At 42.6% G+C, this 13,344-nt stretch overlaps 1 protein-coding gene across 3 annotated transcripts in view; it reads right to left on the minus strand.

The window, feature by feature from the left end:
* Positions 1 to 12,980, minus strand: part of LOC128698406 (limbic system-associated membrane protein-like) — a 599,709-nt gene extending 586,729 nt beyond the window's left edge. For all 3 annotated transcript variants that reach the window (XM_070104500.1, XM_070104503.1, XM_070104499.1), the window contains exon 1: positions 12,760 to 12,980. The gene's annotated coding sequence lies outside the window, so the exon portion shown is untranslated. The remainder of the gene's footprint in view (positions 1 to 12,759) is intronic.
* Positions 12,981 to 13,344: the final 364 nt, after the last annotated feature.

A 13,344-nucleotide genomic window follows, 5' to 3' on the forward strand; every position in this document is an offset into this window, starting at 1 on the left:
CCACTCCACCATGTTACCTCACCACAGCTCACAGTTACCCTCCACTCCACCATGTTACCTCACCACAGTTCACAGTTACCCTCCACTCCACCATGTTACCTCACCACAGCTCACAGTTACCCTCCACTCCACCATGTTACCTCACCACAGTTCACAGTTACCCTCCACTCCACCATGTTACCTCACCACAGCTCACAGTTACCCTCCACTCCACCATGTTACCTCACCACAGCTCACAGTTACCCTCCACTCCACCATGTTACCTCACCACAGCACACAGTTACCCTCCACTCCACCATGTTACCTCACCACAGCTCACAGTTACCCTCCACTCCACCATGTTACCTCACCACAGCTCACAGTTACCCTCCACTCCACCATGTTACCTCACCACAGCTCACAGTTACCCTCCACTCCACCATGTTACCTCACCACAGCTCACAGTTACCCTCCACTCCACCATGTTACCTCACCACAGCACACAGTTACCCTCCACTCCACCATGTTACCTCACCACAGTTCACAGTTACCCTCCACTCCACCATGTTACCTCACCACAGCTCACAGTTACCCTCCACTCCACCTTTATGTTCCAGCTACTTTTAGCTACCGTTCTATTATATATATTTTAAAACTATCTTTCTTTTAATGTTAACTCTGAATATTTAAGAACTTCCTTCAGGTCTTAAGTTTATTATTGGTACATATGTCTGATACGTGGATGATTAAGACTCGCAACACTTGGGTTTATTCAGATCAGGAGATTCATCATCTTAAACCATTACCTCTCGTCCTCCAACAGATTCATCATCTTAAACCATTACCTCTCGTCCTCCAACAGATTCATCATAAACCATTACCTCTCGTCCTCCAACAGATTCATCATAAACCATTACCTCTCGTCCTCCAACAGATTCATCATCTTAAACCATTACCTCTCGTCCTCCAACAGATTCATCATACTGATGGATTCACCACTTGTTTAGACCGAGTGAACACCTCAGTCTACAAGTACTACTACACGTCTACCACAGCCTTCAGCAGTAAATTATCTATTTTGGAATTTGCTATTTGCCCAGGCTTAGTTCTCCACCGGTCCTGGGAGACACTAACACCTCTACACGGACAAATTATGTATGCAGGATGTAGCAGGAGGATCGAGTCTTCATTGTATTTGGAATGATTCATACGGGCCTATAACTTTATACACAAATATAATAAGGCATTTGTTAATCATCTCCCTGACTCACGAAATCGTAATGACACGATTGCAAATAAACCATACCACGGACGGGGATAGAACCCGCGGTCAGAATTTCAAAACTCCAGACCGTCGCGTTAGCCACTGGACCAGCTAGCCACAATAAGATTCAACAACAGTCTTCTGTTAAACTTTTTTCATAATGAAATCTGTTTAATTCTTAAAAAACTACAGTATTTGAGAGTTGATGAAATCTGACCATCACTGCATATTTAATTTATGACTTAATATGCGATGTGAATTGCCAGTAAGTTTGTGTATACATGCGTGTACCTGTGTGTAGCTGTACCCTGTATGTTGAGACTTATAGCTGTACCCTGTATGTTGAGACTTATAGCTGTACCCTGTATGTTGAGACTTATAGCTGTACCCTGTATGTTGAGACTTATAGCTGTACCCTGTATGTTGAGACTTATAGCTGTGCCCTGTATGCTGAGACTCTTATTGCTGTTCCTGTATGATTGTAACTTTGTAGTTATACGTGTATGCTTGTCCCTGTGTATGATAGTACGTGTATGTTTTTAGCTGATCATTAGTATATAAAAGCTATCACTATTGCTTAATAATGGGATATGTGGAATTAAGTGTTGGGTATACCCAGGGAAAAGTTCGGGCGATGTGGCTACAGAGTGGTAACATCCGTGATCCACGATACACGGGTGGGGTTAGAACCCGCGATCAGAGTCCTCAAACTCCAGACCGACGCGCCAGCCACTGGTCCAGTAGCTAACGCGTCGGTCTGGAGTTTTATGACACTGATCGCGGGTTCTATCCCCGTCCGTGGTATGGTTAGTTTGCAATCGTGTCATTACGATATCGTGAAACACAGATTACATAATGTAGTTGGTAGTAGTGAAGGGGTAACGAGTTTTATCTAAGCTAACGACAGAGCTAACGAGGCAGAGTGGAACACCTCAAAATTACGCATCAACATCTTCAAGTATGATAAATTAGACACATGTGCAACTCTTGGGTATCTTTATTGAGGAAACGTTTCGCCACACAGTGGCTTCATCAGTCCATACATAGGAGAAACTTGAAGAACAGGAGGAGAATGAGGTAATCAGTCCCTCAAGCTTGAGTCGATGTGTTCAGTCCATCAATCTTGAGTAGAATACGGCAGATGAGCGGAGAAGCAGCTTATAAACCGTATGGCAGGAGAGGTGCAGCAGTCATAGGTAGTGTCACATTTGTTCAATGTGGAAGTAGGTTGTGCCCAAGAATTAGGCAAGCGAAGAATTCCTAAGTATTAAGATCCCAAGAAGTTGCAGTGTCCGTTCTCTGAACCATTCATCTACAAACCTGTCAGACACTGCAACTTCTTGGGATCTTAATACTTAGGAATTCTTCGCTTGCCTAATTCTTGGGCACGACCTACTTCCACATTGAACAAATGTGACACTACCTATGACTGCTGCACCTCTCCTGCCATACGGTTTATAAGCTGCTTCTCCGCTCATCTGCCGTATTCTACTCAAGATTGATGGACTGAACACATCGACTCAAGCTTGAGGGACTGATTACCTCATTCTCCTCCTGTTCTTCAAGTTTCTCCTATGTATGGACTGATGAAGCCACTGTGTGGCGAAACGTTTCCTCAATAAAGATACCCAAGAGTTGCACATGTGTCTAATTTATCAACATGTCGGTTCTCTGAACCATTCATCTACATCTTCAAGTATCTCTTCTTGTAACCAAAATACTCTGCATAACTTTTTTTTTTTTTATATTTTATTTAAAAACAACATACACATGATACAAGCCGACAATTAGCAAATCCAAAACCGTGACAGACAATGTCAGTACACACACAATAAACAAAAAAAACCATTTTAACATATTGATATAACGAAATTCTACCGTAAGAAACCAAACCCGTTTACGGGAAAAAAAAAAAACATACCGACTACAAAACAGAACGTCGGAGTCATAAAACATGTAGGAATAAGTCCTATAATCATGTATATATGTATATACATACACATGCACATATACACATACATGTATGTGCACATATGTTCTTACAGCACAGACTGGATTATACTAGAACAAACAAACAAACAAAAAAGACTTATCACTAAAAAAAAAACTAGACAAACTAAATACATAACATCCAAAACAGAAGTGGCAGACAATGTCAGGTACACACAAAAAACATTGTAACACAGTGATATAACAAATTCTACTAAAATAACCCAACCAACCGACTTCCAAACAAACAGTCGGAGTCATTATAAAACATGTAGGAATGAGTCCTACAAACATATATATATACATATATATATATATATATATATACATATATATATATATATATATACACATATATATATACATATGTACACATATACGCATGCTTATACACACATACGTGTATGTGCATTTGTTCGTACAGAACAAACTGGATCATACATAGAAATAAAGCACTAAATGACTTTTCACCAAATAAACTAAAAAAATATTACAATGATAGAACTATACCTACGACATTGGTTCCCACAAACACACCTACACACACACAAAATTAATGTTACCGATTAACACTCAATATATAATATGACCTTCCAGTCAAATGAAGGGTATATATAAACCCCATCAAATACTTTTATATTTTGGTACATAGGTCATTTTGTACCCATTCAATACGATAAAAAAGAGACATATGACAAGGATAAATCTAACATCAGATTCGAATGTATAAAACATATCCTCACAATATACATATAAATATAAACCCCCTATATAAAATGGTTCTTATAACAATAAGAGAAAAAACAGAAAATCACATACTACTTTTGACTCTGTGATTTTACAAAATTCATAAAGGTCTACATACCCCGGAGCCCCCGACGGCTCCCTGCAAAAAAAAACTTTACCCACATCTACCACCTTGCAAACCAATCAACCTTCCTCATCAGGCTTCCAATCACTCCAAGAGGACACACCACTGCAGAGACCAACCCCTTGCCTCTCACCCCGTCACCAAACGGAGTAGACGTTCAACAGTAAGTTCACGATATCCCTCCGGAAAACTAATTACCCACCTTCCCCCATATAATTGTTTGTTCCTACATGCTGTCCTATAAAAACACGCCGCCAACGCTTTTATCCTAATGTTCCCCTCCACCTCCCTCATCCCCCAAGAAACATGCAAGTAATCAACTATTACGTATCTGATAGCCCTCCCCACCTCTTTGGGTACCCCTCCCATATCTAACATTAAAGCCCTGAGGGTTGATATCTGTCCCCCCCCAATAAAAAGAAAACCTCTTCAACCACAATCTTACCACCTCAAAAATATACTACATGAAAAGCCGTTTCAACTTCCCCACAAAAACCGCATGATGCCTCTCTCACAAAACCTTAGCACCTCTTTCGATGCTAACGTCCCCATAAGAAATCTATAAACTAATTCCCTCGCTCTTGCCGGTATTCTTAATTTACTAAATTCCACCCATATCACTCTCCAATCATATGTGGGATACACTGCCATCCCTTGCATTGATTCCTGACGACGGCCCACACCCACTAACCGTTTTACCTTGAGTTTTTTAACATTGCGAACCTTTAACATAAACCGCAACATATCTTCACACTCCACTAAGTCCCTGCCACCCCACCATTTGCGGATATCCCCCATCACCTCCCCCACCCGAAGACCCCTTTCCCCCGCTGCCCGAATATACCTCTGCTTCACATATAGCGCCTTCACCCTAGACCCTAATGCCATCAATCCCAATCCTCCCTGTCTTACCGCAGTCATTACCACATCTTTACCCAACCACGCCCTCCCAAAACCCCACACATACCTTAAGGCTCTTCTTTGTAATTCCATAATATCCTGACTTCTTAAGGGGTAAATTTCCGCCACTCCCCACACCTTACTATAAATCAGCGTATTTACCACCACAACCCTTTGATGCAAGGTTACATCCCCGGCCCTTAGACTCCTGAGCCTACTCAAAGCTCTGTCCATTACCATTTCTGAATTAACCCTCCTGCTCTCCTGTACATCTGCTAAATACAAAATCCCACAAATCTTTAGCCTATCTACAGTTATCCAGCCAAACTCCTCCCCCAAGGTCCCTCCTACCCAAGCGCCTACCTCCAGCAACCGTGATTTCTGCTTATTAACTCTCATCCCAGTAGCATTCCCAAAAATCTCAATTACCCTTCCCACTTTACTTAAATCTTCTATCTCATTAAGTAAAACAGTTGTATCATCTACATAACCAACAATATTCCCACAAAATCCACCTCTCTCCCCCATCCTTCCCATCCCACCATCAACCAGAACATAGAAAGGATTCTGCATACATGCAAAGAGTATTTGGGAGAGTGGACACCCCTGCCTTAAACCCCTCCCCATGCTTACTGAACTACCCAACCTACCATTTACCTGTACTCTCATCGATGCATTCTCATACAATGTCCTCACCCATCCAACCACCCTCCCTCCAAAACCCATTCTCACCATACTCTCAAACAAAGTCCCTATCCACATAATCATAAGCTTTCTCCCAATCCAGACCTAGAATACCTCCCTTACTACTACCCTCAAGGAAATCCCGAATACGTCCATGACCTACCCGCATACTCCTCCCCGGGATACCAAATTGTCCCCCATGTATCACCGACCCCATGACCTTCTTCAGTCTATTACCCAAAATTTTCGCAAAAACCTTGTAATCTGCACACATCAAAGATATTGCTCGGTAAGCACTCAACTCTCTTCCCCCCCTCTTCTTTGGCACCAAAACTATGACACCCGTACTTTGCGATGTGCCCAACTTCCCACTAGTTAACATATGATCCAATAGCCTAACAAAGCACTGCCTAATACACCCCCAATGTGCTCTATAAAAATCATTTGGTATACCGTCTATCCCTGGTGTTTTCCCGGTACTCATCCCGAAAACTGCCTCTTCCACCTCAACCTCACTTATACCAACCTCCAACCCCACTCTATCCTGCTCACTTAAAACGCTATGGAACCCCCCTTCAAAAATACCCTCCCAGGAACCCCCCTCCCTCCAACTCCATTTCTCCCTAAACCAACTATCAGCATAGAGACTCATACTTTCAGTATTGGATAGGACTCGACCCACTGGATACCCTCCCACCCCAGGGCTTGTCTCCAATTGTAGAATGGTGGTTACACACTGTCGGTCCCTAAATTTACGTAAAACAAACCCAGACGGCTTATCACCCCACAATACATCCTCTAACCCCGCCCTAACCCTAATTGCATCAAACCTATCATTGTGTATTTCAGCGATCCTGCTCCGCAGACTGTCCATGTCATCCCTCCTACCACCTCCCCAACATAACAATCTTGCAACTGTCCCTCCAGATAATTTTGCAACCCAAAACGCCACCTCGCCTCTTCCCGTCCCCTAACCTTAAAAAAATTCGCTATTCCCGGTTTTGCCTGCATTTCCCACCAATCTAACAGATCTATCTCCCTGTCCCTAGCCTCCCAAAAAGGCAACCACCAATCACTGAAAAAAGGCCCCTCCTCCTCCTCCTCAAGAAGCCTTACATTTAATTTCCAGTACCCAGAATAAATACGCACCACTCCATCCCACATCAAATCTGCTATTACCGCCCAGTGATCCGAAAACCCCACATCGAAGGTTTGCACCCTCACAACATCTATACCCTGCTTAATATAAATTCTGTCCAATCGCGCTTCATATCCCCTACAGACGAACGTATGCTCCACTAGGTAACCCCCCCTCCCCACCACATCAACAACCCCAATATCTCGCAATACATCCCTCAGCACACTCAGCACACAACCCGCCCCTCTCGGTTCGACATCACCACTCCTAATCACACAATTCCAATCACCACCTATTACTGTTATAGCAGGCAAACCTCTCAAGTGATACAGCAATACCTCTCTGACAAAATCTACTTTTACCCTGGTATTGCTAGTTGCTGGCATGTAAACTCCTACAAAACTAGCTCGACTCTCACCCCAGACACCATCCACCCTCACGACCCTCCCCCCCCCCTCTTCCCAGCCGATGACACGCAAGGGGCTGGTCTCCTTTATCGCCACTGCTACCCCACCTTTCAACTGCAAACCACTGGTAACATACATCCGATATCCTTTTAACCGCAACACACAACCAGCCCTATGATTATGCTCTTGCAAAAAGCAAATATCTACATCAAACCGCCGTAAAAACCACTCCAACCAAACTTTCTTAACCTCAGTCTTAAGTCCATTGACATTAAGCGTGACACTTCTGAAAATTATAGAAGTGGCGGCTTTCCCCTATGCCGCTGGGATTTACTCGCTGCACTTTTCACATTACGTATTCCCTTACCACTCGAGTTATCCTGTGCAGTCACCTCCCCCCTCCCTCTCCCACTGTGCAACTCAGGCGCACCTCTAGCACTATGTGGCATCGGCTCCACAACCGCTGCCCATGACTTCTTCCCCGGCCTCTGCCCCGGGGTAATAACCTCGTCTATCTCTGATGCCGCAGTTCTTTTTCTAGAACTTCCACTTACACACATCTCACCCTCAGACGAATCCTCCTGGTGTACCTCCACGGCCACCACACACTCCAGCCTTTTCTTACTCAAGTCTTTCTCCACAATTTGTTGTCCCTCCAGCTCTCCAACTTCACATAAACTGAGGACACCTTCTACACCGGGCTCATCCCCATCCAAAAAATCCTTGATGACATCTGCCAGTAAACCCTCCTGAGTCGAAGCTTCCTGGACTAAAGACTCCTCAGATAACACCTTCGACTCCCCCGACTCCCCTGGGATAGTGACACACGTCTCCTCCTCCGCCACCTCCCGGTCGACCTCCTTGCTCCAGAGATCAGGCCTCCGGCCTCCAGAGGCAACAGAGCCAGGCACCAAATCACACGACTGTTGAATCACAATCGGCGTTTCCAGAATTCGAGGAGCCTGCCTCCTAGGACACTGGGCTGCCATGTGCTCATAAGAGCTGCACAGACGACATGTTTTTCTCTGACCCGCATAGTACACATAAACCTGTGTTCTACAACCGGTCATCGTTACATAGGATGGTATAGGCCTTGTTAAAGACATTTTAAGGGTGTAAGAACCTTCCGGCATTCCTTCATACGGACCATCCCTCCATACCCCCATGGTTGCAGAATGCACTGTCCCATAACTGCGAAAAAACTCCTGTAGTCCATACGCCGTAGCCTCGAAGGGTACATTCCGTACCTTCACCCATGTGTAGTACTTAGAAACATCATGTAACACAACATCCATCGCTGAATTCACACTCATGCGTTGTTCCTGGTACTGCTCGACAATTCTTGTGTAGAAGCCGGCTCTCAGAAATTTCACGAAGATTCTTGACAAACCATTAAGAGCGACGCCATATAATTCCTCGTTGGGGATACCATATGTGTCCCTGATGATGTTAGGGAGAAGTATGTTCATCGTATCTCCACTTAACGTACCACGAACCAGCTCTATGCAGATAGTATTTACTCTCCGTACTGTATGTTCAGCCATTTTGATATCCCAAAATGAGCAGCGCACGTCCACACTACTCAATGGTTGTTGATGTACTGTGGTAGCTCGCCTGAAAAACAGCAGAGGGGTGCTGGGCACAACCGCACTCCACCGTAGTCAGGCAGCGAATGACTCTGCATAACTACGGATTTTCTGCATACACAAGCAAATGTCACCCACCTCTGTATAACCATTATATCATTCTGACAGAAACCTTTGTTTTTGTCTCTGACTTATTCAGCCACTAGTTGGAGAAATGTCTTCATAGTGACGTCCAAGTATTGCATATATATAATTTATCTAGATAATTGTAGTAAAGTTGGTAGAATTACCGACAATATGTAAAGTAAAAGGACACAAGTGCAACTAATGTGACATTTATTGTGGCAACGTTTCGCTCTCCAGGAGCTTTATCAAGCCATTAGAGGTGGGTGACAGTTGCTTGTGTATGAAGAATATCCGTAGTTATGCAGAGTAATGGCTCGACAAAGCTCCTGGAGAGCGAAACGTTGCCACAATAAATGTCACATTAGTTGCACTTGTGTCCTTTTACTTTACATAGATAATTATACTAATGTTGCAGTTTTATGATTATAGTGTAAAACACGCCTCTGGCAAGACAGTGATGGAGTGAATGATGGTGAAAGTTTTTCTTTTTCGGGCCACCCTGCCTTGGGAGACGGCCTATGTTAATAAAAGCAAATAAAATTATATTACACCTCACACTCCTTGCTCAAATAGTGTTACCTCAAACACTGGTGCAACACAGAAGTATATTTGCTGTGGAAACGTTTCTCCAAGCGCTTCCTCAGTCGAATACAGAGTAGAATGGTTGAAGATCTCAGCCTGGAGTCGATGTGATCAGTCCAACAAGTTTGGAAAGATTACAGCATAAGCGCGGACAAGTAACCCAAGTGTTGCAGAAGTATCTAATTAACCTGCCGATTCTCTGAACAAATTATCTAAATCACTTGTCATTAGGTGAGAGAGAGAGAGACAGAGACAGAGAGAGAGACAGAGAGACAGAGACAGAGACAGACAGACAGAGACAGACAGAGAGACAGACAGACAGAGACAGAGAGAGACAGAGACAGAGACAGAGAGACAGAGACAGAGAGACAGAGAGACAGACAGAGACAGAGATACATCCTGGGAGGGAGTCGTTGAGACATCCGGCCTCATCTCAGACAGGACAGGGCAAATTACACACATGTTACTATGTATGATAATTTGTGTAACTGTTTATGCGTACCTATATCTTAATAAATTTATCTACATCTCTAACACAGCATGGCTGCGCACCAGCACAAGAGATTATCAAGTTCTGCGCACTAACACAGCATGGCTGCGCACCAGCACAAGAGATTATCAAGTTCTGCGCACTAACACAGCATGGCTGCGCACCAGCACAAGAGATTATCAAGTTCTGCGCACTAACACAGCATGGCTGCGCACCAGCACAAGAGATTATCAAGTTCTGCGCACTAACACAGCATGGCTGCGCACCAGCACAAGAGATTAGGGGATAAGTCCACTCCTTCAAGGGGATAAGTCCACTCCTTAGGGGATAAGTCCACTCCTTCAAATTACCGTCCAATAAGCCTGACATCTATAGTGGGCAAGTTATTAGAATCAATTATAGCTGACATTATCAGAAGTCACCTTGAAGAGCATAACTTGATAAATGAATCTCAGCATGGATTCACGAGAGGTAGTTCCTGCCTGACAAACTTACTGACGTTCTTCAATAGAACATTTGAGGCAGTTGACAGTGATAAGGAATATGATATTGTTTATTTGGATTTTAGTAAAGCCTTCGATAGAGTACCTCACAAGAGACTCTTAAGAAAAGTGGCAGCTCATGGTATAGGAGGTACAGTTCTAGCATGGATTGAGGCATGGCTTACCAATAGAAAGCAGAGAGTTACCATTAATGGAGTGAAATCTGAATGGGGATTAGTTACTAGTGGCGTTCCACAAGGATCAGTTTTAGGCCCTCTCTTGTTCATAATTTACATTAATGACCTTGATGAAGGGATTACGAGTGACATGAGTAAATTTGCTGATGATACAAAGATAGGCCGTATAATTCACTCTGAGGAGGATATCAATGAACTCCTGGACGATTTGGACAAATTGATGTCTTGGTCTGAAAAATGGCAGATGAAGTTCAATGTGGATAAGTGTAAGGTACTTGCCCTTGGTAATGAAAATAACCCTCGAAGCTATAATCTAGGTGAAGTAGAGCTTGATCATACAGAATGTGAAAAAGACTTGGGAGTCATGGTAAGCAGAAATCTAAATCCAAGACAGCAGTGCCTTAGTGTGCGCAATAAGGCCAACAGATTACTTGGATTTATCTCAAGAAGTATAAGTAACAGAAGTCCAAAAGTTATTTTACAGCTCTATACATCACTAGTGAGGCCTCATTTAGATTATGCTGCTCAGTTTTGGTCACCTTACTACAGGATGGACATAGACTCATTAGAGAACATACAGAGAAGAATGACTAAAATGATTTACTGTGTAAGGAACCTCCCGTATGAAGATAGACTTAAAGCCTTAAATCTCCACTCTCTGGAGAGGCGTAGAATGAGGGGAGATATCATTGAAGTGTATAAGTGGATGACGGGCATAAACAAGGGAGACATTAATAAAGTACTGAGGGTGTCGAACCAGGTAAGAACCAGGAATAATGGATTTAAGTTGGATAAATTTAGATTTAGAAAGGACATAGGTAAGTACTGGTTTTCTAACAGAGTTATAGATTGAACATCAAAATGGTATAAAATACCGACAGGTTGTTAGGTAAGTCACATATGCAACAGTTAGGTATCTTTATTCCGCTCTTCTCCAGACTGAGGGACTGACCACCTCAAAACTTTAAGAAGAGACTGGACAAATATATGAGTGGGAGGGGCTGGGTTTGATTGGTGTCATTGGGTACGGGAGTTATTTCTAGGGAAGCTTTAGGTAGAGGTCGCTTTGATAAGGACCTGCCTCGTATGGGCCAGTAGGCCTTCTGCAGTGTTCCTACATTCTTATGTTCTAACACAACATGGCTTCGCACATTCTTGGCGATTCAGACTTCGGTCAAGTCGGTAATTAATTTGTATTTTACAAAGTATAAATTATTTCTTATTGCATATTCTTTATTTTCAATGTCCGAATTATTCTATTTAAATATTCCACGGATTATTATTCTATCTTAAATTTCAAGGATCCCCAGTATGGGCCAGTAGGCCTACCGCAGTGTTCCTCCTTCATATTAAAATAATTTTTGATTATTGGATTATCATAAGTTTAATTACGCAAATTTATACAAACATCATTTGCATTATTATTACTATTATGATTATTATTACTACAATCAGAATTAAATGCTAATTCACGAAGGGTCATACAAAGCGGACATCGTTAATAAACATTAAAATGGTATAAAATACCGACAGGTTGTTAGGTAAGACACATATGCAACAGTTAGGTATCTTTATTGTGAAACGTTTCGCCTACACAGTAGGCTTCTTCAGTCAATGCTCTTCTCCAGACTGAGGGACTGACCACCTCAAAACTTTAAGGGTGATGGACTGATTACATCGTCTTCAAGTATCTTCTGCTTCTATCAACTTTTCTGTACTCGACTGAAGAAGCCTACTGTGTAGGCGAAACGTTTCACAATAAAGATACCTAACTGTTGTATATGTCTTACCTAACAACATCGTTAATAAAATTGAAAATTTGTATAAAGAGAGACTATGCTAGTATATGCCAGTATATTTGTACACACTAACGATTTCATTCCGCACATAAGGAACAAATTGCAATGAACTTTACATAGAAATTGACCTCGCAACACCTGTTTGGAAAACTGCTGGTCAGGTCCTCCCTGACTATCTTAGTGTTTCCGAAAACTATCCCCGAATTATTTGGTACATTTTTCGTCAGAATATATCTAAGTATACGAAAAACTGTAATTAGCTTACCTGCTTATAAGAGAATGGTATTCATCCTTTCAGCCGAATAGAATTTACATTATTACAAAAATCACTTTAGACTACGGGCCAAATCGCACACTAATCAGAGAAACAAAACATCGCTGTTAGGTAGTGAGAGCCATGTGAGCCAGACTACACCCTCCACACCTTACTGCTCCCGTGGCTGGGAGTGAACTGAGGTCTTGTGTGTATTTGGACGACCCAGCCAGCAGTCAACTGCTTCATTAGAGTCGACGCCAATCCTTCACTCGCTGGCCCACGTGGTGCCGCTACTTTATGTCTGTAGAATACTATAATAATATCTGTATTTAATACCAGTACATGTACAAGGTATACCAGTACATGTACAAGGTATACCAGTACATGTACAAGGTATACAAGTACATGTACAAGGTATACCAGTACATGTACAAGGTATACCAGTACATGTACAAGGTATACAAGTACATGTACAAGGTATACCAGTACATGTACAAGGTATACCAGTACATGTACAAGGTATACCAGTACATGTACAAGGTATACCAGTACATGTACAAGTTATACCAGTACATGTACAAGGTATACAAGTAC

Source organism: Cherax quadricarinatus, chromosome 92 (assembly GCF_038502225.1).
Source record: "Cherax quadricarinatus isolate ZL_2023a chromosome 92, ASM3850222v1, whole genome shotgun sequence".
NCBI lineage: Eukaryota > Metazoa > Arthropoda > Malacostraca > Decapoda > Parastacidae > Cherax > Cherax quadricarinatus.